This window comes from Silene latifolia, chromosome 3 (assembly GCF_048544455.1).
Source record: "Silene latifolia isolate original U9 population chromosome 3, ASM4854445v1, whole genome shotgun sequence".
Classification (NCBI taxonomy): Eukaryota; Viridiplantae; Streptophyta; class Magnoliopsida; order Caryophyllales; family Caryophyllaceae; genus Silene; species Silene latifolia.
The window spans coordinates 83,464,441-83,489,214 of NC_133528.1; positions in this window are offsets into that span (position 1 = coordinate 83,464,441).

Consider the following 24,774-nt stretch of genomic DNA (forward strand, 5'->3'; position numbering starts at 1 on the left):
TGAACTTGTTGTTTTAGAACTCTTTAAATTTCCTAGTTGGACATGGAAATTAGTTTATTTCCTTTTATTTTCAAGGACAAGTAGTTGTATTTGAATTTTAGTGGCTTGGTTTTCAACCCAAGTCACTCGGTTTATGGAAATTTTTCGTTCTAAAACTTGTCATTATACACCTTTCATATCAAAAGATAAATTATGTTGACTTAAACTAATCATAAAAGAACTACAACGATGGGATCATTGTAATTAGTTCATAAGCCATGAATTTTATTCTCACTTATGCTTTTGTGACTTAACATAACATCTTATTTGATATAAGAAAAAATGATTGTAAATTTAAAAAGAGTTATTTAAACTCTAAAAAGGGAATTTTATAAACCAATCGGCTACACCACTTATAAGACTCCATTAGCTATAGGAGGGCTTAAGACCTTAAGATCGTATATGACATGGATATGAGTCCAATCCTTTACCTTATAAGGATTAGTCTACTTTGAAGCTAGATAATAATTTCTTTACAAAAGAATCATCTATTAAAGTTATAATATACGATATCTTCTTCCTTCACAATCATAAGTCTGAAATTATTTGTTGCTTATAAGGCTATCTTTCGAGAAAAATAGATGTATTTTTCAAAAAGATAGAGTGGGAGAAAATTAGCAACAAACATACGACTGGTTAGGAACTAGTGAGGAGACCAAAAGAAAGCGTTCTTAAGTAAAACTCATGACATATGAGGAGACCAAAAGAAAGTTTTCTTAGGTAAATCTTTAGACTAGTGAGGAGACCAAAAGAAAATGTGGTTGAATCAAGTAAATTCAATTCTATTTTACATAAGAGCCGAATGAACGAAAGTGAAATATGTGCAAAAGGTTAAATTTGTTTAGAGTTGCATAGATAGACATAAGAGATGTCTAAAAAGCTAAGTTAACATGTAACTATGCGAAGATCCATGTTATCGTTGCTACATCTCATAGTGTGTTTGATCAAGTTGATCAAGTTAGATGTTAAAGCTAATTTCTAAATAGGTATTTAGAAAGGGGTGTGTGTGTGACATAAGCACAAGGTTTTAATTAACACTTATGATAGCAATGATCTTTTCAATCATGTGAAAAGAAAATGGTTTCACTCGAGTTGTTGAGAAACCATGTGTATGCATGGATTTGAGTGGGAGACAAAATTGCCATGTTTAGACATGAAATTCAGTGGGAGAGATTGTCTTCTATATTGATGTCATATCACTCATTGAGGATGACATGGTAACACTACCATCTATAAGGGAGTGTTTTGGTCTTTAATTCTCAATGAAAGATGACATATTGCATTCCAAAATTCCAAATCTATTTTGACATAGGGAATTTTAGATTAGCACTTAGACAAGTATCCTATATTGATAAGATTCTTTATCTGTTTAACATCAACAAGGTTGAGTAGGTTAGTCATATTGATGAAAGTGCAATTACTATGATAGAGTCATAGAAATTCACTGAACCTAATAAGTTGTTGATTACATGAAATCGATTGCTAATGTTTCCACCATTAAAACTATCATGTATGCCATTATATGCACATGCCATGATGAATCATATGCTTGGAGCATAATAAGTCAATAACAAGTTAATTCGAATGAAGGTCTTTTGAAAGCCTTAAAGAACATCCTTTAAGATTCTTGAGGAGAATTGGGGATTCGTTCTTATGTTTGGATGATATACTAAGTTGTGTGTTGAAGGGTTGCACAAACTCTAGTTTACAAACCTATATGGATTTATCGAAATCCTAGGCTGGTTTTATTGACTTAGGAGTAAGTGACTAGAGAAATGTTTTAGTTTCAACCATTGCAGGTTCTACAAACAGAATCTAAGTACATTGTGATAAGATGGTCAACATAGGGAATGAGAGTAGATCCCTCTACCAAAGACTTTATCACAATTTATATGATAACAGTGGGAGCATCTTCCAAGTATAAGAGCCCAAGTCTAGTAACAAGACTAGACATCTACTTAGATAAATTCATGTCATTAGAAATAACATTGAATAAGAGGAAATAGCAATTCATAAAGTTGGAATGTATGGATACATGGTATATCCACTTACCAAGCTTTTATTGCAATTTAACTAGTGTAAAATGTACACTATAGATTATAAGATATGAAGTAGCAATAAGGTATTGACTATTCATATATGATAATCGCATTTATCGTTTGAGTTTCTTTAAACTCATTCGTTACTTTGTTATATCCAAATGGGTTGTTGAGATAATATTGAACCCCATTGAAGTGAACTGGATTGACATAGTATACGCCCCTGGTCACTTATAGGAGGTGACGTCTCGAAGTGACTAGAGTGTGATGCGATTGATGGCAAGTTCAAATGCCATAGGGTCATATGGGATGACTAGTCGATCACATAAATAGACTGTATGGGACACTCTGTCGGGCAGTGACCGCTTATAAAATTCTGGAAATTCATAAAGCCTGGTCGTGGCAAGAGCTACTATAGTATTCTTAGGAGTCAATTCTTTTGACTAGAGACTATTCGCCCAAGTTGGCACAAATTTCTAAATGGCTTTGATTCATGCTCTACGACTGTCGTAACTGAAGTCAAATGAGTATATTTTGGGTCATGATGAATTGTGGCTATACGAAGGGAATATTACGATAGGAATTGTCCACCCCCTTGTCAGGGTTGTTTGAAATCTCAGGGCCACTCGAGGAGTAGTGAACTGAAAATGCGTGGCCACGCTCGGAAGGTATCTACGGTAGATAATCCCGGTCAGACAGTTACTCTCCAGATCGAGGAAGCCACTCAAGATATGATCAAATGCAAGTACGACCTGCAAGATACCTTGCATTGAGTGGGAGATTGTAATAGGACAAGAGAATTGGTGACGCACAATTGTCTCGGACAAGTGTGATCACATGTTTAAATCTCAAATTTAGAATACGTAAGGGATGATTCATTTATATAGTTAACTGATCAACATTAATCAGTAATGATTGGCTAACTAGGGTTTGACATTACTATCGTTTGATGGTGGTGATCAGTTGATCCCTTAAGGTCACACCTATAGGACAATTCCCTTAATAGATAAGTTGATTAATTGTATACCGATATAAGTAGATCAATTCCTTAAATTTGAACAATTGATGTTGTAAGTGAGAATATTTATATCTTATTGTAATTTGATTAAATAAGATTTATTTTAGTAATTAAAAGATTTTATTACTAAAATTCGTTATTGTTTGTGAAACAATTAAATTAAGAATGATTGATTGATTATAATTGCAAAATGTTGTGAATTATAATTATATGTCCCATTTTATTTATGTGATCAAGAATCACTAGACAATTTGTTGTATGTAATTTAATTAATGTATATAATGATATTTATTTGATAAATATGCATTAAATTAATTAATAACATGTTTCATACTACATGTGACATATTGTGTGACAAATGACAAATTGACAAAATAAAATGGAAGTCCATTTTACACATGGACCAAAATAATGGAGGGATTTAGAAATAATGGATGTTTTATTTTATATTAAAATGGAACATGATGATTAACCTAAATTACAGCCTTACATACCTAATGTTCAGAAAAGAGAAAAAGGAAAAGGTGAAGGCCATGCATTGGCCTTCCTCACCTCTCCTAACCGGCTCTCCTCCCCCCCCCCCTCTCTCCATATAGAGAATTTGTTCTCTATTTTTCCTCCTATGCATTTTTCACATCATTCTTATAATATTCTCCCACTTCTCTCTAAAAATAAGTTTTTAGAATATATTAAATTGTTCATCTTTATTCTAATATTATCATAAATATAAGATTACTAGTGTAGTAATAGAGATATTATTAGAATCCTTTTAAGGTTTCATAATACACTAATCTAGTTAATTAGTATATTATTTTTAAGGGATTTGTTTTGGGTGCAACAAAAGGAGGATCTCAATATTTGGGATTTTTGGAGGATCATCCATTACATTTAAGCTTAATAACAAATAAGGAAGGTGTCCTTATTTGTGCTCTATTTTCGAACCAACAACAATGTAAGAACCATTGTTTTTTTATATTATTACTTATTAAGTTATGCATGCACTAGATCTTTAGAACACACATTAAAATGTTAATTTGTTCACCATTAGAAAAGTCTAACAATAGGTATATGAACCTAACAATAAGTACCCTTGCTTCGACTCGATAGACACGAGGCGCAATTGGAATGGAGGACTGAAGTTTTCGAAAATAGAGATTTTCAAAAAGATTCGTTGGTCGCTTTAGGTACGGCTTTCGAGGAGTAAGGATCTTCAAAGAGTCGGCCAGTTGAAAAGGGTTGTCTTAGGTTTGTTTTCAAAAGACGGTTTGAGTTAAAGTTGCAGTGGCTTTGAATGTAACACCCCCGCACACCAGAACGCCTTACCAAGGACCATCCCAGTGTATGACGGTGTCACCATCTCGGTTTCCCGAGGAGGTAGATCAAATTAGACAATAAAAGAACAATCTTATATTATTAATAAGTCTCATACAACACAACTCAATACAAAGTCTTTATAATGAAGGTACAACTACAACACTCATGACACCGCATCTCTAAACTGGTAGCGTGATGACTCGATCCCTCCAATCCTAGCAGCCACAATCAACAATACCTGCTAAGCCAACTGCTCACCATCCCCGAATGGATCACCGCAGACACCACAAAACAACACGGGGTCAGTACTGACTAATCAAATGTAAGACAGGATAACAATGTAAACAGCTGATCATCCTCTATCCCAGTCTCACGACCTCGCACAGTAACCGACTACACCCCGAAGGGTGTAGCCCTGCCAGATCACCCATCGCAACAGGTAATCCTCGCGGCCAGTGGGTGACCGCAGCCCATCCCACCTAGTCCAGCTCTTCAACGAGCGACTAACAATCCCTATCCCTTAATGTGCACATCCCCTTCCGTGGCGGGTTCCACGGAGGGCGAACTAGGGTGTGAAGCCACTCCCGCAAGTGACTCCACCATAAACAATACACACATCACAGTACCACATCATCACAGCTGTCACAACAACACCACCGTCACAACACAATCACATCTCCACCATCACTACAACACCCATACTCTGATGATCAGCAGATAACCATCCTAACCATGATAACCATCTCCTATTATACAACTATACTCAAAGAATCACTCAAATGAACACAAGGCAGAAACTTACCTAACATTACGCATCGGCGGTGACATAGACGACCACCACTCACATCATCCTTCCCCAGCGAATCCCGACCTTCCCATGGTGGAGGTTTAGGCTAAATACATTAGAGTGTGAAGATATGGGGTGATAGGAGAGGGAGATAGGCTATGGTTAAAGAAAGAGAAACTGTCGAGGAAATGAGAAATGAAATGAATCTCGCGAACTTGCGTTTATATTAACGTGTCGACAGCAGCCATACTCGGTCGAGTACGGGAGTACTCGGCCGAGTAGGCTCTACTCGGTCGAGTATAGGTGATACTCGGCCGAGTAGCCTCAGCTAGGTCGAGCAAACAATCCTATAAAACTCATGTTACAAGCCTGATCCCTCACCCATTCATCCCGAAGGTCTATTTGGTCAACAAGATCGATCAACAGCGTTCTTAAATATCTTGGGTATTACAGTCTTCCCCCCTTAAAAAGAACTTCGTCCCTGAAGTTCAGCCCGCACGCCACTCCCCTCAGGGTTACGTACTGTGACACTAACCACTTACACAAAGGCGCACAAACTCAAACCAACCTGACATTACCGTCATACCACATTACTCAAACAACAATCACCTATCATAGCTACTCTTCCAAACAATACTAATCACCAACTTTCACATATACTTACAGAAATTAATGAATTCATATGCACTCTCTTGTTAAAAGAGATACAACGACTAGCAACCATGCACAATTGCAAAACAATACTCAAAAACAGTACTCAACCACCACATTCCGTACACCTATACCAAGTACCACATAAATTGAATTAAGACACCCGTGCAAAGTATAATCTTCATACTACTTGAGTACAACATGGATACAACTTCAAGGAAGAAATGAGATTCCGAATGCTAACATGCCTAACATACATGTGATTCCAAATATCATAGGTATAATTAAATACGTATTTCAGGCATAAATAAATACTTATTTCCGCGACATTACTCTTCCCCTCTTAAAGGAACTTTGTCCCCGAAGTTCACCACTAGCCACTTCCCGTGCCCAAAGCCAATACACACATGACATTACTCATAAACTCTTGTAGCACAACTTACTTTATGACATTATACGCTTGCGACTTGTACAGACAGAATATTTCAGCAACTAAGTAGTATATAAAAATAAAAATTATGGGGTTAACACAAGATAGCAGCTTAATTCGTGACCAGCTGGGGCGATTATAACCGTCACCAAACATATCCACGCATAAGACTGGTGACAGTTACAGCACTGTATGGTATTGTATTATCTTTCTACATCATTTAAAGACTCGGGTATTCCTCCCTGAACAATTAAATTCCTGGGTACCAACCAATGTTATATAACGAAACATTCTCAAATTAATAGGTCATCTCATCGATCACGTACCTGTGACATAATCATAATCAATCTTTTGAACAACTTATTATACAAACTGGCAAAATAAGGCACTAACCAACTCCTTCATACAATTATTCACATAACTCATGCAATTTACATCGCTATTACACAACAGGGTCTCTGTGTCAGCAATACTCGGCCGAGTATGAGAGTCTACTCGGTCGAGTAGGCTTTACTCGGTGGAGTATATCTGTACACTCGGTCGAGTAAGCTCTACTCGGTCGAGTAGTTACTATGCTCGGTCGAGTTATGGCAGCCAGAGAGCGTTTTGACGACATCACATAGAGCATTCACAATCAACCTGCATCAAACTCTTCCCAGCAATATCAAACACAACTAGTCTCTAACATAACGAAATCCAACTCGTCTCCACACGACAACTAAAATAATTAACGGCCTTATGGCCGAGTAAAGACATCTAACAGTAGATAATAAATCCCGAAAGCAACATCCAAAATAGAAGTACTAAATCCAACACAAACGAAATAAATCCAACATCAAAGAAATCAAACCAAACAACCTAACAACACAAGATCAATAACGAGGACCCTCCTCCATGTCATCATCACCACGCGCCGAAGTACCGCACCGAACTCCCCGCTCCGGAAAGCCGCTGCTCGCCGAGTAATCCCCTCCTAGCCGATCGCGAGTTGGCTCCCACGGTCCCGCAAGGTAGCCAAACTCGGTCTCCTCCAGGAGGTCTCCAAGAACTCGGGTCAACTCCATACTGTGGAATACTCCCGTATCCACTCCCGGTCCCCTCCACTGCAGGCAATTTGTGCTATTTGTGTCCCTATGCCCTGGTTAAGGGTCATCTCATGCAGGTTGCGGAGCACCAAAGTAGAGGAGATCCGCTCGGCCAGGTCATGCGCCGCATCCGGGGTCATGCACCGTGGGGTAGGGCGAATCGGTAAGGGTGGTAAGGATAGGAGTTAGGGGCGAGTAAGAGGGCTCGGTACAACCAGCAGTCCGCCCTAGATCGCCTCACTCCACGGCGCTCCGAGGTGGGGGAGGTGCTCGCCGCCTTGTCCCTCGAGGCACGGTGAGGCTCGGGTAGGTCCAAGAGAATCCGTGGGTCAATCAGTAGGACCGGGGCTCGGGTCTCGGAATGGCACAAGTCTCCCACTCACCCAAATGATCAACAACGGGGAGATGGGGCGGGTCGGAAGTACCATCCACATAGTTCCCCTCACCCTCCAGGCATAAGACCCATCATCCATCTTCCTCAACCATCGTTTCGACGCGCGATCGAGCGTCCATGGTAGGCACAATCTCTACATACTCACTCCCCTCAGGAGGTGGGGCCTCAAAAAATCGTCGGCCGAGCTAAGCGGGTCACTATGGCCCCGCAAGCTATGTGTCGGGTATCGGACTGTGCCATGCGCTCAAGACTAGAGCACACTATACCAGGAGCACTATAGTAGAACGGTTTCTGACGGTGTAGGTTAAGGTAAGACATAAGGAGCATGACTTCGTGAGAATTGAGCTTGCTCACGTCATCTCTCGAGTACAACAAACAGGTCAACATCCTCAGAAACATACGAAGGGAAACGTGTTGCACATCATTAATCAGCATGGCACTGGCACTAGGGGCAGGTCTGCCAGTCAAATATGGAAGGTAAAGAGGTGCACCACTGTTCTTAGCCACATCACTAAGGTACCCCTCCCCCTCGGCCTCAAGACCCAAATGATCAGCAAACTCATCTAGGCTAAGCTCATGATCTTCATTCATGAGACGAAAAGAAACAGTCTTTCCCTTCTTATCATAGACAAAAGAACTCAAAAACTCCAATGTCAAATGGGGGTAGGATTTCTTTCTCAGATGATACAACCCCTCCATACCCAAAATCTGAAAGATATGAAATATGTCCTCTTTGATCCCTAAAGTCTCAAGGATACCAGGATTAACACAACGGGTGGGGCGGAAAGGACGACGCCTGAGAGCCACAAAAGCCTTACGATGATTGAAATCAGAGAATATTACCGATGGATGTGCCCCCACCGGCGGAACTACGGGTCCACTGCTTGACTGACCAGTCTCAAGCTGGACATTAGCACGAGTTCTTTTGTTGGGTAAGCCTCTGGTTTTCACCATACTGCAAGAAAACAATCTTTAACAGGGGATTGACACAAAAATTCTTAGTGCAAAAGACGGACTGTTTTCATTTGTATAACAATTTTGGAACGATCTTTTTAAGAAAAATTATCAGAAAATCACCAATTACCTTACAACTTATATGGTTATTAACTTTAAATTGTTTCAAATTAAAGAATAATCATCAACAACAAAGAGAGTTTCGTTTTTGTAACCCTAGAATTCAGAAATTGAATTTTAAACCATGAAATTAATTAAACAAGGCATACACAAGATCTATATATAGTTGAATCCATGAATCAATAAGTTGAAGACTAAATTTCAGTTGTTTTACAAGAAATTCGAAGTATAGCATGATATTATACCATAACTTTGAAAACAAATGAGAAAATTGAGTTTAAATCTTACCTTAAACTGATTTGAGGCAAGCAAGAACAAGTGGAACACCAAAGTTTTACCCAAAAGCTTGAGAAAGGAAGGATATGAAGTTTTTAGAGAGAAGGGAATGTGAAGATGGGAGGCGGAAATAAGAAAGGAAGGAACGAAAATAGGGTTTTTGTATAACCCGTATAAGTCCTGCTACAGTAATACTCGGTCGAGTATTGGAAATACTCGGCCGAGTGTCGACTACTCGGTCGAGTGTTTAGGAATACTCGGCCGAGTGTAGACTACTCGGTCGAGTATCCTTCTTACTCGGTCGAATTTTGAAGAACAGAAGCGATTATTATTTTCACCAAACGGATACTCGGTTGCGTAGCTTGATACTCGGCCGAGTATGGTCTACTCGGTCGAGTACAGTCATCTACTCGGTCGAGTTCCCAAAAGTTAAGAGGAAATCATAAACTTTCACTATCCCTGCAAAATAAATAATATCGTTCGGAGTTCCGTGCAACCGGCTCGTCACTATTAAGGCTTAGTTCTACCACTCAAACACATATCAACACCTATTTTTGTACATCTACTACCAATACTATCATCATTACTACCTTCATTCTTCACTATGCCATGAAACTGTTACACCCTATCCTTATAGCATACTCAGCATTTAATTACGGTACCTGCAAGGTTTAGCTCTTATATCACATCATCTCTAATTTTGCTAATCACCAGACATACACCTTAATCACATTTACAAAGCAGCAATTCAACACACAACACATTCATCGTGAAACAAATTGGTTAACTTACCATTGGTCGCACATCGCAACAATTCCATCACTCACTCCAACTTTTCCACACATACATCATAACACATATCACCCCAATCATAGATACACACAACAATCATCACTAAGCAATCAACGACTCTCACTAGCTACCCTTTTTCCCGTGTCTAGCTTAAGTCCGATGAGGCCATGATTTTGAAATGAGGGCGCCTACTCACCCAAAATCTAGCATCGGCTGGGGCTCCCAACGTACATACACCAGGTTCATTTTAATTGACACCCTATATTCATTAGATTCATTGGTTCAGGTTCCTAAATCGTCGGCTCTGATACCACTTTGTAACACCCCCGCACACCAGAACGCCTTACCAAGGACCATCCCAGTGTATGACGGTGTCACCATCTCGGTTTCCCGAGGAGGTAGATCAAATTAGACAATAAAAGAACAATCTTATATTATTAATAAGTCTCATACAACACAACTCAATACAAAGTCTTTATAATGAAGGTACAACTACAACACTCATGACACCGCATCTCTAAACTGGTAGCGTGATGACTCGATCCCTCCAATCCTAGCAGCCACAATCAACAATACCTGCTAAGCCAACTGCTCACCATCCCCGAATGGATCACCGCAGACACCACAAAACAACACGGGGTCAATACTGACTAATCAAATGTAAGACAGGATAACAATGTAAACAGCTGATCATCCTCTATCCCAGTATCACGACCTCGCACAGTAACCGACTACACCCCGAAGGGTGTAGCCCTGCCAGATCACCCATCGCAACAGGTAATCCTCGCGGCCAGTGGATGACCGCAGCCCATCCCACCTAGTCCAGATCTTTAACGAGCGACTAACAATCCCTGTCCCTTAATGTGCACATCCCCTTCAGTGGCGGGTTCCACGGAGGGCGAACTAGGGTGTGAAGCCACTCCCGCAAGTGACTCCACCACAAACAATACACACGTCACAGTACCACAGCATCACAGCTGTCACAACAACACCACCGTCACAACACAATCACATCTCCAACATCACTACAACACCCATACTCTGATGATCAGCAGATAACCATAATTACAATACAATCACAATCTTAATCAATTAACAGTAAACTGAGTAGGGAAACCCTACCTCGTCGCAAAGCATGTAAGACCTCCATACACAGCCACGCACGACTCCAATAAGTATCCTAACCATGATAACCATCTCCTATTATACAACTATACTCAAAGAATCACTCAAATGAACACAAGGCAGAAACTTACCTAACATTACGCATCGGCGGCGACATAGACGACCACCACTCACGTCATCCTTCCCCAGCGAATCCCGACCTTCCCATGGTGGAGGTTTAGGCTAAATACATTAGAGTGTGAAGATATGGGGTGATAGGAGAGGGAGATAGGCTAGGGTTAAAGAAAGAGAAACTGTCGAAGAAATGAGAAATGAAATGAATCTCGCGAACTTGCGTTTATATTAACGTGTCGACAGCAGCCATACTCGGTCGAGTACGGGACTACTCGGCCGAGTAGGCTCTACTCAGTCGAGTATATGTGATACTCGGCCGAGTAGCCTCAGCTAGGTCGAGCAAACAATCCTATAAAACTCATGTTACAAGCCTGATCCCTCACCCATTCATCCCTAAGGTCTGTTTGGTCAACAAGATCGATCAACAGCGTTCTTAAATATCTTGGGTATTACATTGAAAACGATGCGTTGTTTCCGAAGACGGTTTTTTTTGTTGAAATTCAAAATCGTGTGTTTTGAAAATCGAGATTTGCAAAGTTTGAAATTGCTGTGGTCTCGAGAACGGTGTGTTGTCCTCGGGATTTGAAAAGTCCTCAAAAATGGTGAGTCATTCTCGGGTTTTAAATGGGCCATTATGTCAGCGCACATGTCAATTATGTCGGTGCAAATGTCCATTATGTTGACGCAAAACGGTTTAAAGTCCGTGTTTTAAAACTGCAATTACGACGGCATAAAAAGGTGCTTTTGAAACAGTTGTAAAAACAAGGTTTTAAAAATCGTCATTATGATGGTATAAAAAAGGTTTGCAACGGTCGGCGAAAGACCGAGGTTTAAAACAGCCATTATGACGGCGCAAAAAGTTGTTTTTGAAATGGTTGTAAAACCAGGTTTAAAAATCGTCATTACGACGGTAGGAAAAAGGTTTGCAACGATCGACGATAGAACGAGGTTTGTAATAACAATTATGAAGGCGCAATAAGGTGTTTTGAAAGTTTTGAAATGACACGGAAGTACTTATGATCACATAGCACATAAGCACTCGCAATTCATTACATTATGCATAATGCTGACACGGGTTTTAGCTTAATAAGGGTGGTTACACAACAAGCGATCAATCCCCGATTTTCGAGAGGGATGGCAATCAAAACAAAATGTATAAGGTTGGTGCCCTAGCCTCGTGCACGTGGGAAGTGAATGCTCTTTCCGAAACAAAATGGTGTAACGCCAAAGGTATGCTTGGCGCAATTGGGATTGAAACGCGGGGATGAGAAAACTCACGCCAACGGGACGAGCCAATTGGTGGATAAAGGTTAGGTTAGGGGACCAGACGAGGAACCCGACTTATGACCTTAATATCAATTAATGCAGTTCAACCGAGACCTCGTTCGAGTTTCACCATCTAGGGATCGCAAAGACACAAGTGTCGTAGTTTTCCCCAGCGGAGTCTCCAATTTGTGGACATGCACCACCTACACGCCAAGCCAATCTGTGGACGTGCAGGAGTCGGAAAGCCATGCTCGGTGGCATAGAAATGCTTTCGACCGGATCGCTTTAGATCAACCGGTTTTGTCTCGGCGAGGGTCTCGAAACGATGCAGAGATGTTCGGAGTCGCCAACAAGCAATTATGGGATGCCTGGAAACCGTTCGAATCCACTTTGTACGTCGGTCAATCAAGACAAAAAAGCGGTGCTTGACATAAGAACTAAAGATAAGGAATCGTCCCTCTTTGGCATCCTTTGCTAGAATGACTCTCGTTAGCCCTGGATAAGGTCGTCCACTATCCAAATTTTATTTCTAAGAGGTGAGGGTACGTATTAGGAAGCCCTTTAATTGGAAAGCCAATCCCGCCCGCGGTAGCGGCCTCTACTGATCGATCTTGGTTGGTTAAGTGAAAAAGTTGATAAAGTGGGTTAAATGCATGAATGCGCATCCACAAGTTTAAACCTAACATGTGAGATTTTCTATGTCGCTTGTTTATCCAAGTATCAAGTAATTGATGTCGAGTTGGATTTAATGTTGATTTGCATATAAGACGGAAACTAAACATCCATTTACCAAGTAAGGTTTATGGTGCTTAACATGATCCATTTGTCTTTAAAAAAATGTGTTTTTAGAAGGCAAAGTATAAAATGCTAACTCGTCAATTTGAACCGTCCTATATTCGGGTTAACGGAAGTTGGGATCGTCCTGGACGAGTGCTGAAAATGGGATAGGATCAATGTCACGCAGCCTATTGAGGCGCGAGCCATAAGGCGATGCAAGGGAGCATGCCCTGGTTTGAAATGTAGCAACCAGAGAGCTTGTATAGGTGCGACTCAGATGACGACCGAAAGGGGGGGTCTCCTGGATGTTGAAAGTGTTTGTGAAATCGTTTGTAAAAGGGTGTTAAAACCTGCTTTTGTTGAAAAGGTTGTTAAGACCGCTTTTGTGCTAATATGAAGAACGGGGCTCGGAATAATTATCATTGTGTTGATAATATTCGATGACGGGTTCGGTTTTGAAAGCTTGACATGGATAGTTTTGTAAAAAAGGATGGAAAAATTCTTAATAAGAACTAATTATATTAAGTTTATTGCTTTGTAATTAGTCAAAGTTTATCATCGTACTCGGGTTACACCGACATCGTATGTGGAACCAAGGATGATTATCCTTGTAAGATGATGTGACTCTTATGTGCGTATATTTAGTCCCCTAATTGAACCTATTTTGCATACTATTATAACATTTCATATCCATTTTATCAGCCAAATGCTTTCTATTTTGCTTTCCTAGTGCATTTTATATGTCTTATAGGAAAGGAGATAACGAGGCGGAATTCCCGTCTCTCGCGCATATTCGGAAGCTTGTTGACGATGTTGGTATTAGGTTCATATACCTATTATTAGACTCTTCTAATAGTGAACAAATTAACATTTTAATTTCTAGTTCTTTAGATCTAGTGCATGCATAACAAAAGGAATGATTTATAAGAAAACAATGTCCCTTACATTGTAAATTTTGGATTTATGGGCACAAGTAAGGTCTCCTACCTTCACTTGTTCTTGAGCTATGATGAATATTAGGATGATCCTCCAAAGACTTCAAGTATAGAAGCCACTCCTCTTGATTGCACCCAATATTATCCCTTATCTCTACTAAATAATATGTGCTAGATATTTGTTTAGTAGTTTACCTTAAAATTGATTACTAATACTCATATATTACACTAATAATATTAGTAATCTTGTTGAACAAATTGGATCATCATTTCTCAAGTTTTAGAGAAAGATGAAGTAAGAAATATGTGAGAGGTAAGCATTTTGCATGTGAATGAATAATGGTAGTGTAGTGTAAATAATAAGAGAACAAAACTCTCTTAAAAGAGAGTAGTGCAACCGGTGGGAACAAGAGAAAAGAGCCAAAATTGGCATCTTGCTTTTCACTTTTTCTCTTTACCATGCAATAGGTGTGTAAGCTAGTCTTTTCTAGCCATGACGATGTCTAATTTTACTAATAAAATAACATCATCCCAACACCCTACACTACCAATATTTCGGTCCATTTAACATAAAATGGACTACCATTTTATTTTGTCAATTTGTCATTTGTCACACAATATGTCACATGTAATATGTTACATGTTATTAATTAATTTAATGCATATTTTTCACATAAATATCATTTTTATAAATTAATTAAATTACATTCAACAAATTGACTAGTGATACTTGATCACATAAATAAAATGGGTCATTTAATTATAATTCACAACATCTTGTAAATATAATCAACCATTCATTCTTATCTCTATTGTTTCTCAAACAATAAACAATTTTAGTTATAAAGCATTTTTATTACTAAAATAAATCTAATTTAATCCCATTACAATAAGGTAAATATATTCTCTCTCACAAATAAATTGTTCAATTTTAAGGAATTGATCAACTTGTATCGTCATACAATTAATCAACTTTACAGATAAGGCCATCATCCTTTAGGTGTGACCTTAAGGGATCAACTGACCACCACCATCCCACGACAGTAACGTCAAACTCTAGCAAGCCAATCGTTACCGGTTAATGTTGATCAGTTGACTATATAAATGAATCATCCCTTACGTATTCTTTATATGAGATTTAATTATGATATTAAATCATGTGATCGCACTGATGTGACCATAATTAGAGCATATTTAGTCCCCGAATTAGCCTTGTCCCCATGCTTTTTAGTGCATATTTAGGTCATTTATTGTCTTTAGTTCTTTGTTTTGCATATTCTTTGAGGTTTTGTGTCCTTGGTAGGAAAGGAGTGCAAACCTTGCATTTTCATGGCAAAATGAGACTAAATTGATTGAATTCAATGACCAAGCATCAAGGAGAGACAAGATTAGAAGGCCTTTGTACATACTATAGTAGATGGGCAATGATGAGGAAAGATCCTTGCATCCCCAAGGAAATCCCCAAGGATTTTATGAAGAAAAGGGAAGAAAAGAAGAAGAAACAAGTCTGAGCAGCAATCCGTGCGGATTGCCAAGAAGACGCCCGTCTTCCACCTTCACAATCCGTGCGTCTTCTACCGAAGACGCCCGGGCAGCAGCACCCAGAAGACGCCCGTCTTCTCCCAAAGACACCCGGGCAGAGACACATGAATCCGGCCGTCCCGAGCCTAAGACGCACGGATTCCAAGGCAGCACAAATTCGTTTCTTCAAGCTTCAAGAAAGATGCCCTTCCTTCCGAATATACCGGCGTTTCCTTAAGTAGGGACTTAATCGTCATTTAAGCTCTTAGTTAACCCTAATGCATCCACCTAATTTCCACTATAAATACCCCATTAGTCTAATTAGAAGAGCATGTTCTTCTTATCAATTCTTAGAGTAGTTAATATCAATCAAATCTCCTTTAGTTTTGTAATCAACAATTAATCAAGTTTTAATACTAGTTTTATTTCCTTAATCTCTCTTGTGTTCATCCTTTATTTTGGGTAATTGAAGATTATTTGGGTTATTATTGGGAGATTGACAACCTCTCAATCAAGCATCAAGTACTTCTTTTATTCTTTGCTTTATTATTGGAATCATTAGTAGGTATAATTCTCTTAATCCCTTTTTAATTATTGTTAATTACTTTCATTTATTCATCATGTTTTACTTTGTTGGTATGATTGACAACCTTGCTAGCATGATCAACATGAAAATGAGTGAGTAGTCACCTAGCTAGGGTTAATGGGTAATTAGGGGAAACCAACATGGGGAATGATTCATGCTTAATTTAATATGCTTTCATGGTTGATGAAATGCGAGCCTATGAATCCTTGCATTTTTTACCCATCACCTATCTTTTCAATGAGACTTGTAAGACATAAACCAACTCGAGTCTCATTAGACCATGCATGTTGTTGAGTAGGGAAGACTAAGTCGACTTGTAGGTGTTGTACAATCTAATCGATTCGGCTCCGGGACCCAAACTTTCCTAGGATTATAAGATATAACCCAACTCAATCCATCACAACAATAATTGCTTGCTTATAATTTGAGAACATGTTTGTATGATCAATTCCCATGATTCCCCTATGACCCCATGATACTCTAGTGCTTTTTATCAATTGTTTACAACCCTTTTAATTCATCTTGCTTGTTTATTTTCATTGCTACTTAGTTTAGTGACCTTCTACATCAACCCAAATTGTGACACCCCTAAGACACCACTAGTTTCAATAGAAATCTCATCTCAATTCCCGTCCCTTGGGATCCGACCTTTACTTGCCTCTTTACTAATTGTAGAGTTGTTTGTGAAGTTATAAATTGTGTTTTGGTCTAGGTGCTCCTAACGACAAGTTACCGAAAAGATTTAGTCCGACCAAAAATGGCGCCGTTGCCGGGGACGGTGTTAACTTGATTTAGATTTTCTTATATTGTTATTAGTTGTGTCTTTCTTTGCCTTGGGGAAGTAAAACTCCTCAAGGTTTGTTCTAATTGTTTTCGAGTTGTTTGATATTTTGCAAGATGGACTTTATAGATTGTTTTGTAGAGGACCACTTAAGTATACCTTTCTTCAAAGATCCCATGCAAGCGTTGGAGGCCTTGGAAGCAAGTGAGACTAAAAATATGTATTGGGAATTGGAGGTAGATCTTTTTGAGTCCGCTCTAGCTAACAAAGAACTTACTCATGCACAATCCGAATTAGTGCATAACATCCTTGTGGAAACATGTCAACCCATAGAAGATGAGCAATCCATCCTAGAAGACATCTTACAAGCTCAAGAGCAAGAAGAATCCATCATGGAATTTGAATATGATGAGATTGACGAGAATGAAGAACAAGTTGAATATGCTATGAGAATGGAATGTCTAATGGAGATGGAGCAAATTCTCAATGAAACTCCAAAGGAGGAAAGTGAGGTACAAACTCCTACTTTAAAACCCCTTCCCCCAAATTTGAAATATGCTTACCTTGATGAATCAAAGACCAAACCCGTGATTGTTAATGATAGACTTGATGAGAACCAATTGGTAAAATTGCTTGATGTGTTGAAAAAACATGAGAAGGCTATAGGTTATAGTCTAGATGACCTTAAGGGGATAAGTCCCAACTTTTGCATGCATAGAATTCATCTAGAGGAAGACCATAGGCCTACCATTCAACCTCAAAGAAGATTGAACCCCCACATGCAAGAAGTTCTCAAAGGAGAGGTTATGAAATTACTTGATGCGGGAATCATATATCCCATATCGGACTCTTTGTGGGTTAGCCCCGTTCAAGTGGTACCTAAGAAAGGAGGTACCACGGTGGTGACAAATGAGAAAAATGAGCTAATACCCACAAGGATGATCACCGGTTGGCGTATGTGCATTGACTATCAAAAATTGAATTCCGCAACAAGAAAGGATCATTTCCCCCTACCATTCATTGACCAAATGCTTGAGAGGTTTGCCTCCAATAAATTCTTTTGTTACCTTGACGGGTATTCGGGATTCTTTCAAATCCCTATACACCCGGATGACCAACATAAGACCACCTTCACATGCCCTTATGGTACTTTTGCATATAGGAGAATGCCTTTTGGTTTATGTAATGCCCCCGCCACTTTCCAAAGATGCATGATGAGTGTCTTCTCCGATTACTTAGAGACCACAATGGAAGTTTTTATGGATGATTTTAGTGTTTATGGAAAGGACTTTGACTCATGTTTGCATAATCTTTCTCTTGTGTTGCAAAAATGTGAAGATGTTAGTCTTGTTTTAAATTGGAAAAAGTGTCACTTCATGGTCAATGGAGGAATTGTTTTGGGTCATTTAATCTCGGAAAAAGGCATCGAGGTCGATAAAGCTAAAGTTGAGGTGATAGAGAAACTCCCACCTCCCGTGAATGTTAGAGGGGTGAGAAGCTTTCTCGGTCACGCGGGTTTCTACCGCCGTTTCATAAAGGATTTTTCAAAAATAGCGAAACCCCTCACTCAACTCTTGCTTAAAGATGCCCAATTCCTTTTCACTGATGAGTGTGTTGAAGCCTTTAATAGAATCAAGGAAGCACTAATCTCGGCACCGATCATTCAACCTCTAAATTGGGAACTACCGTTCGAGATTATGTGTGATGCTAGCAACTACGCCGTTGGAGCGGTTCTTGGCCAACGGGTAGGAAGAGCTCTTCATGCCATCTATTATATAAGCAAGACTCTTGATCCCTCCCAAGTGAATTATGATACCACCGAGAAGGAGCTACATGCCAATGTCTATGCTTTGGACAAGTTCCGTTCCTACTTACTTGGATCTAAAGTGATTGTCTTTTCGGATCACCGTGCTCTCCGACATCTCTTGATAAAGAAGGAGGCAAAACCAAGGTTGTTGAGATGGATTTTGCTCCTTCAAGAATTTGACTTGGAAATAAGAGACAAGAAAGGAGCCGAAAATGTAGTGGCGGATCACTTGTCAAGGATCCGGTTTCATGATGAAAATGGAGAAACCCCGATCAATGACTCATTTCCCGACGATATTTTGATGGCCATTCAAACACAACTTGAAAGGCACATCACCCCATGGTTTGCCGATTATGCTAACTATATTGTTGGAAAGGTACTCCCTCCAAATTTGAACCACAACCAAAGGAAGAGATTCCTATTCGAAGTAAAGAGGTACTTTTGGGATGACCCAAACCTCTACAAGGAGTGTAGTGATGGGCTCTACCTGAGATGCATCCCTCAATGGGAAGTCCAAGGAATCTTGGAAGGGTGTCACTCATCACCCTACGGTGGGCACCATGGAGCAAGGAGGACCATTGCAAAAATTCTTCAATCGGGCTTCTATTGGCCTACAATGTTTCAAGACACAAGAGAATTCATCATTCATTGCGATGCTTGTCAAAGGACGGGGAATATCTCTTGGAGGAACGAAATGCCACAAAGGGGCATTCTAGAGGTGGAGATCTTCGATGTTTGGGGAATCGACTACCAAGGTCCCTTTTTGACATCCAATGGGAATAAGTACATCCTTGTAGCCGTAGACGACATCTCAAAGTTGGTGGAGGCAATTGCCACTCCAAATGATGACGCAAAAACGGTCACCAAGCTCTTCAAAAGATAATCTTCCCAAGATTTGGAGTTCCTAGAGCAATCATAAGTGATGGAGGAACGCACTTCCATGAGAAGAAACTTGCATCTCTTTTGACCAAATATGGTGTTCAACATAGAACCGGCTTGGGATATCATCCTCAAACAAGCGGTCAAGTTGAAGTTTCAAATAGAGAGATCAAGCAAATCCTCGAGAAAGTTCTGAACAAAACCCGAAAAGACTGGAGTACAAAGCTTGATGATGCTCTTTGGGCTTATAGGACATCCTATAAGACTCCCATAGGAGCCTCCCCTTACAAGCTTGTCTATGGAAAAGCGTGTCATTTGCCAATCGAATTGGAGTACAAAGCTTTTTGGGCAATCCGAGCGCTTAATCTTGATCTCAAATTGAGTGGGCAAAAGAGGATGGTTCAAATTCAAGAGTTGGAGGAATTCCGACTACAATCCTATGAGAATGCAAAGATTTACAAAGAAAGAACAAAATTGCTCCATGATAAGAGAATTAGACAAAAGGCCTTGCATAAAGGGGACAAAGTCCTTCTATTCAATTCCCGCTACGGACTTTTTCCGGGAAAGTTGAACTCTAGGTGGATGGGTCCCTATGTGATAACCGAAGTTGGAAAATATGGGGATTTCGAACTCAAGGCGGAAGATGGAAGCAAGTTCAAGGTCAATGGTCAAAGATTGAAGCCTTACTATGAGGGAGCGTTCATTGGAGAGGTCGAGGTCACCTACCTCGGGCCTTCTCATCCTTGAAAGAACCATCAAAGGGAGAGTTTGGTGGAGTCCTCCCTAAACCACCACTTGTAAATATACTAACCCTCTAACTTGTATTTATAATTTTATTGCATTTCCTTAATAATAAGCATAAACTCTTTTCATGAGAGTAAGTGAGGGAGGGTCACTAACAAATTTTGAATGAAGGAAGGAACCAATTTTTAAGTGTGGGGAAGCGTCTATGCGAGGAAAGGAAGTCAAAGGAAGAATTCACAGCTTGAACACGTGCGTGTTCCCTGGAATCTGGCCGTCTTGCTGGAATCCGGGCATCCTGGGAAGAATCCGTCCGTCCCGCTAAGCTGAGAATTTGAAGATTTTGGGACTGAAGAAGAATCTGAGCGTCTCAGAAGGGAAGACGCTCGTCCTTAAGAATCCGGCCGACTTTGCAGAAATTCGGCCGTCTTTCTACCCGTGCATTTCAAGAAATTTCCCTGGAAAGGAATCCGCCCGTCTTTGTGAAAAGACGCCCGTCCCGTAATTGAAGAATCCGAGCGTCTTATGCTCGGGACGCCCATCTTTCTGGCGTCATGTTTTTGGAAAGTTAGCTGTGACAGAATCTGGGCGTCTTACCCAGAATCCGCCCGTCCCGAGAAGCTTGAATCCGAGCGTCTTCTGCTCGAATCCGCCCGTCTTCCCGCGGTGATTTGACCTGTCTTTTCTTAATTAAATTACACCCCACCACACAATTAGTGACACATCACCCTTCCTTCCACTTGCATTATAAAAACCCACCTCCTTATGACTCCAAAGCATATCCCAATCACTCTTTTAACCCACAAAATCAAAAACCCCCAATTTTCTAGGGTTTCAAAGGCAACACTCAATTCACAAGGAGCATCTTTATTCCTTCACAAATCAAAAGAATCTAGCTCAATAATGGCACCAAGGAGATCCTCTTTTAGGAATGGGAGGAGACCAAGGATGAGGGGAAGTTCTTCTACCTCCCATGTCAACACATTAAGAAGGGAGCATGAAGAGATTGTAGATCTTACAAGGCTTGATGACTTCTCAAATGTGGAATTTGTCAATGATGTGCAAAGATTAGTCTTCCACCGGCTTCTAAGTAAGAACATTCTTCCCACTAAGTTTTTATGTCATGCTACCTTGAGGAAACTTGGGATTTATCACCAAGTGGAAGCTCTCTTTGATGTTTTTGGTCTCTCTACCCTTTCTCGCATGTATGAACAAACTTACCGATCTCTTGTGCTTGAATTTTTGAGCTTTTTGAAGATTACAACCTTGAACAAAACAATATGCATAGAATTTAGGTTGTAGAGTGTTTCTAGAATGATGACCCTTGTAGAATTCGCAAATGTGCTCGGTCTCGATGTTTCGCCTACCCGGACATCGAAGCCTAAGAAGTATAGTGTTGAACCTTTGTGGAGGGCCATGACCGGCCGGGATTTCATACACACCAAGGAATGTCTCGCTTTTCATATCCAAAATCCTATCTTGAGGCTTACTTATCGATTCCTCTCGGGCACTCTACTTGCTCGCCGAGATCCGGCCATAGTGAATCAACTTGACCTTGTGTTTATGGAATCCTACCTCAATATTCAAGGAAGGAATGTGTACCACTTCAATGCACCTCTTGTGCTACTCGAAAAATGGGCAAAGTTTAGGAATGGTGACGATGATGGGATGAAACACATTGTGAATGGAGGACTCATTACTAGGCTTGCAAAGCACTTCAATCCGATATTCAATGAGAATAATGAGTATGCTCCTCTTTTGGGAAACACAAGGATAAACGAAGATCTTCTTCTTATTCATCATCATTGGATAACCCTTGAGGGGGTCGATAAGCGGATCAAGTGGTTAACGAAAGGAAGCGATCCGATTTATCTTCCAATGACCAACCTACCACGTATCTCCCCAAGAAGAGGACCTTTAGCTCCAATTCCATCCTACCTCATCCCAAATCAAACGAGGCAAGCACCACCACCTCCGAATCCACCACAACAACAACAAGAACAACAAACTCAAGATGAGAAGATCAAAGTGCCTCCCTACCCATTTCCTTACCAACCGTACAACCATCCCAACCCCTTCATCCTTCCCCGTGATGACTTTGTCACGGGAATCCTACAAGATTTGCACTACCGACAATACGAAACCTCCGTGGACAATTACTATGCACTCTATCATCAATACCACGAGATGGTTCGAAGGGGAAGGATTAGTGAGGAAGGAGCATTTCCCTCATGGGCTCAATTGGATTTACTCTTCCCCAATTCGGAGAGGGCTAATGAAGGGGCAAACGGGAGACAAGAGGAGGGGAGCAACAATTCTTGCGGAGGAGACATGGTGGAGCTTGAAAGTGAAGAGGACGAATTCATGGACCCGAGTATGAGTGATGCATCAAAGGAGATATGGGATAGAAATCTAGAGGGAGATGACGGCGATCTCCAGAGGATCACTTCATGGCTAGGTGGAGCGGGCGTGCGGCACCCATCTAAGTTAAAGTGAAGTTTCCTCATCTCCTCTCTTTAATTTTCAAGTTTCATGAAAAGAAGTTTGTGTTTTGTTAACTTGTATTTTATTAATCTTGATCATTGTTGGAGTAGTCCTAGCACCATAGAGGACTAACACCTCGGCCCCATTGAGGTGTTCTCATTTTATTGTTCCCAACTTTTGAAAATCCAAAATGACAAATTAGTTTCATGCATTGCATAGTGTGTGCATGAACTACACCCAACCTTAGGACATTAGCAATAATGTCTAACTCGGTTTGGGGAAGTACATGCATACACAAAGGGAGGTAATCTAAATTATCCTCTCCGTCATAAACAAAAACCATGCATCATGTAGTGTAGACTAGTGTAGCTTGCATTTAGTGTAGAAATCATGCATCATGTTTGCATAATTTCCCATCATTTTGGCCATTGAGGACAATGCCCATATTAGTGTGGGGATGGGGAATTCTAACTTAACTTTTATTCAAAAATCCAAAAAATTTAAAATTTTTAAAAAACCATAAAAAATTGAAAATTGAAAAACCAAAAACATGTTCATTTCTTTAGTAGTGTAGTCATGTATATATTGTTGTATATATTGTGTTTGTTCTATCCTTGTTCACATTGAATGACTACGCCACATCCGAGACATGAGGATATTGAAGACCGCATGGTATGATCTTTCCAATCTCCTTTTTCCTCTTTATGTTAATGACTATGTGGCTTTATTTTGATTGATGCGGTATAACAATGTGAACTTAGGACTTGCATTTAGTTTATATGTCATATTAGTTAGTAGAATCACTTGCATTAGGATGTATATAATAGTTGCATCATGGCATATAGTTGCATTTAGATGATAAGTTTTGAAAAGTGCCTAATTGGGAACTTTGACAAGATCAACTAAGCCATTAAAAATACTTTTTCAACTTAAGACTTCGCCTACTAGAATGGTTGTAAAACACCCTAGATTGTGTCATACTAGTGTCTTTCGACCCATGACCCAAAGCCTAGTCAAGGGTTTGCATGTGAGTCACCTATTCCAACCCCGTGATGCGATGTGGACTTGGTTAACTCGTCTAGGTGACCTTGATTGACCTTCTGGTAAGGCAACCCATAAATACTTTTTATCAATAAGTTTGAAGTGCTCATTTTGAAGATTTTGTTATGTGGAAACAATTTATTGCTAAGGAAACCTCAAATGTTATAAAATGTTGAAATGTTGAGAAATTTTAGTCGTTTTGATGGAGGCGTACCACTTCGATGTGCTTTGGAGACACTACTACAAAAATAGACCTAATGCAACATTTCGTGTGCAACACTTACGATTTGTGTTGCAATTTTCAGTTAATTAAGCAACACTTAATTTATAAATGTTGCTTTTACTTACATAGGGCAACACTTTAATATAAGTGTTGCAATGTATTACTCGAAGTGCAACGTTTTTATACAAATGTTGCACTTTGTCGCAACACTTGTGCAACACTTATAACACTTGTGCAACACTTATATCACATAAGTTATAAACCCTTTATAAAAATTTCATTTTTTTGTTCAGCCGCTCAAAACATTTTACTGAAAATTTTGTTTGTGCGCCACTTTTTATTTTTTGGAATCTCCCATCAATAATCAATATTATTATTCAATCTTTCAATTCCTTCCATCACGCGTCATTCAATTCATTTATTTGATACAGTAACAAAAACTCTTCGATATTCTTCCACTAGTAGAAAAATGACATTAGGCAAGTAGATAAGGCTACGGTTGTTGTAAATAACCGTAGCCATTTATAAAAAGCTACGGTTGTTTTCAAACAACCGTAGCCAAAAATGGGGGAGAATATCTAAGGCTTCGGTTTAA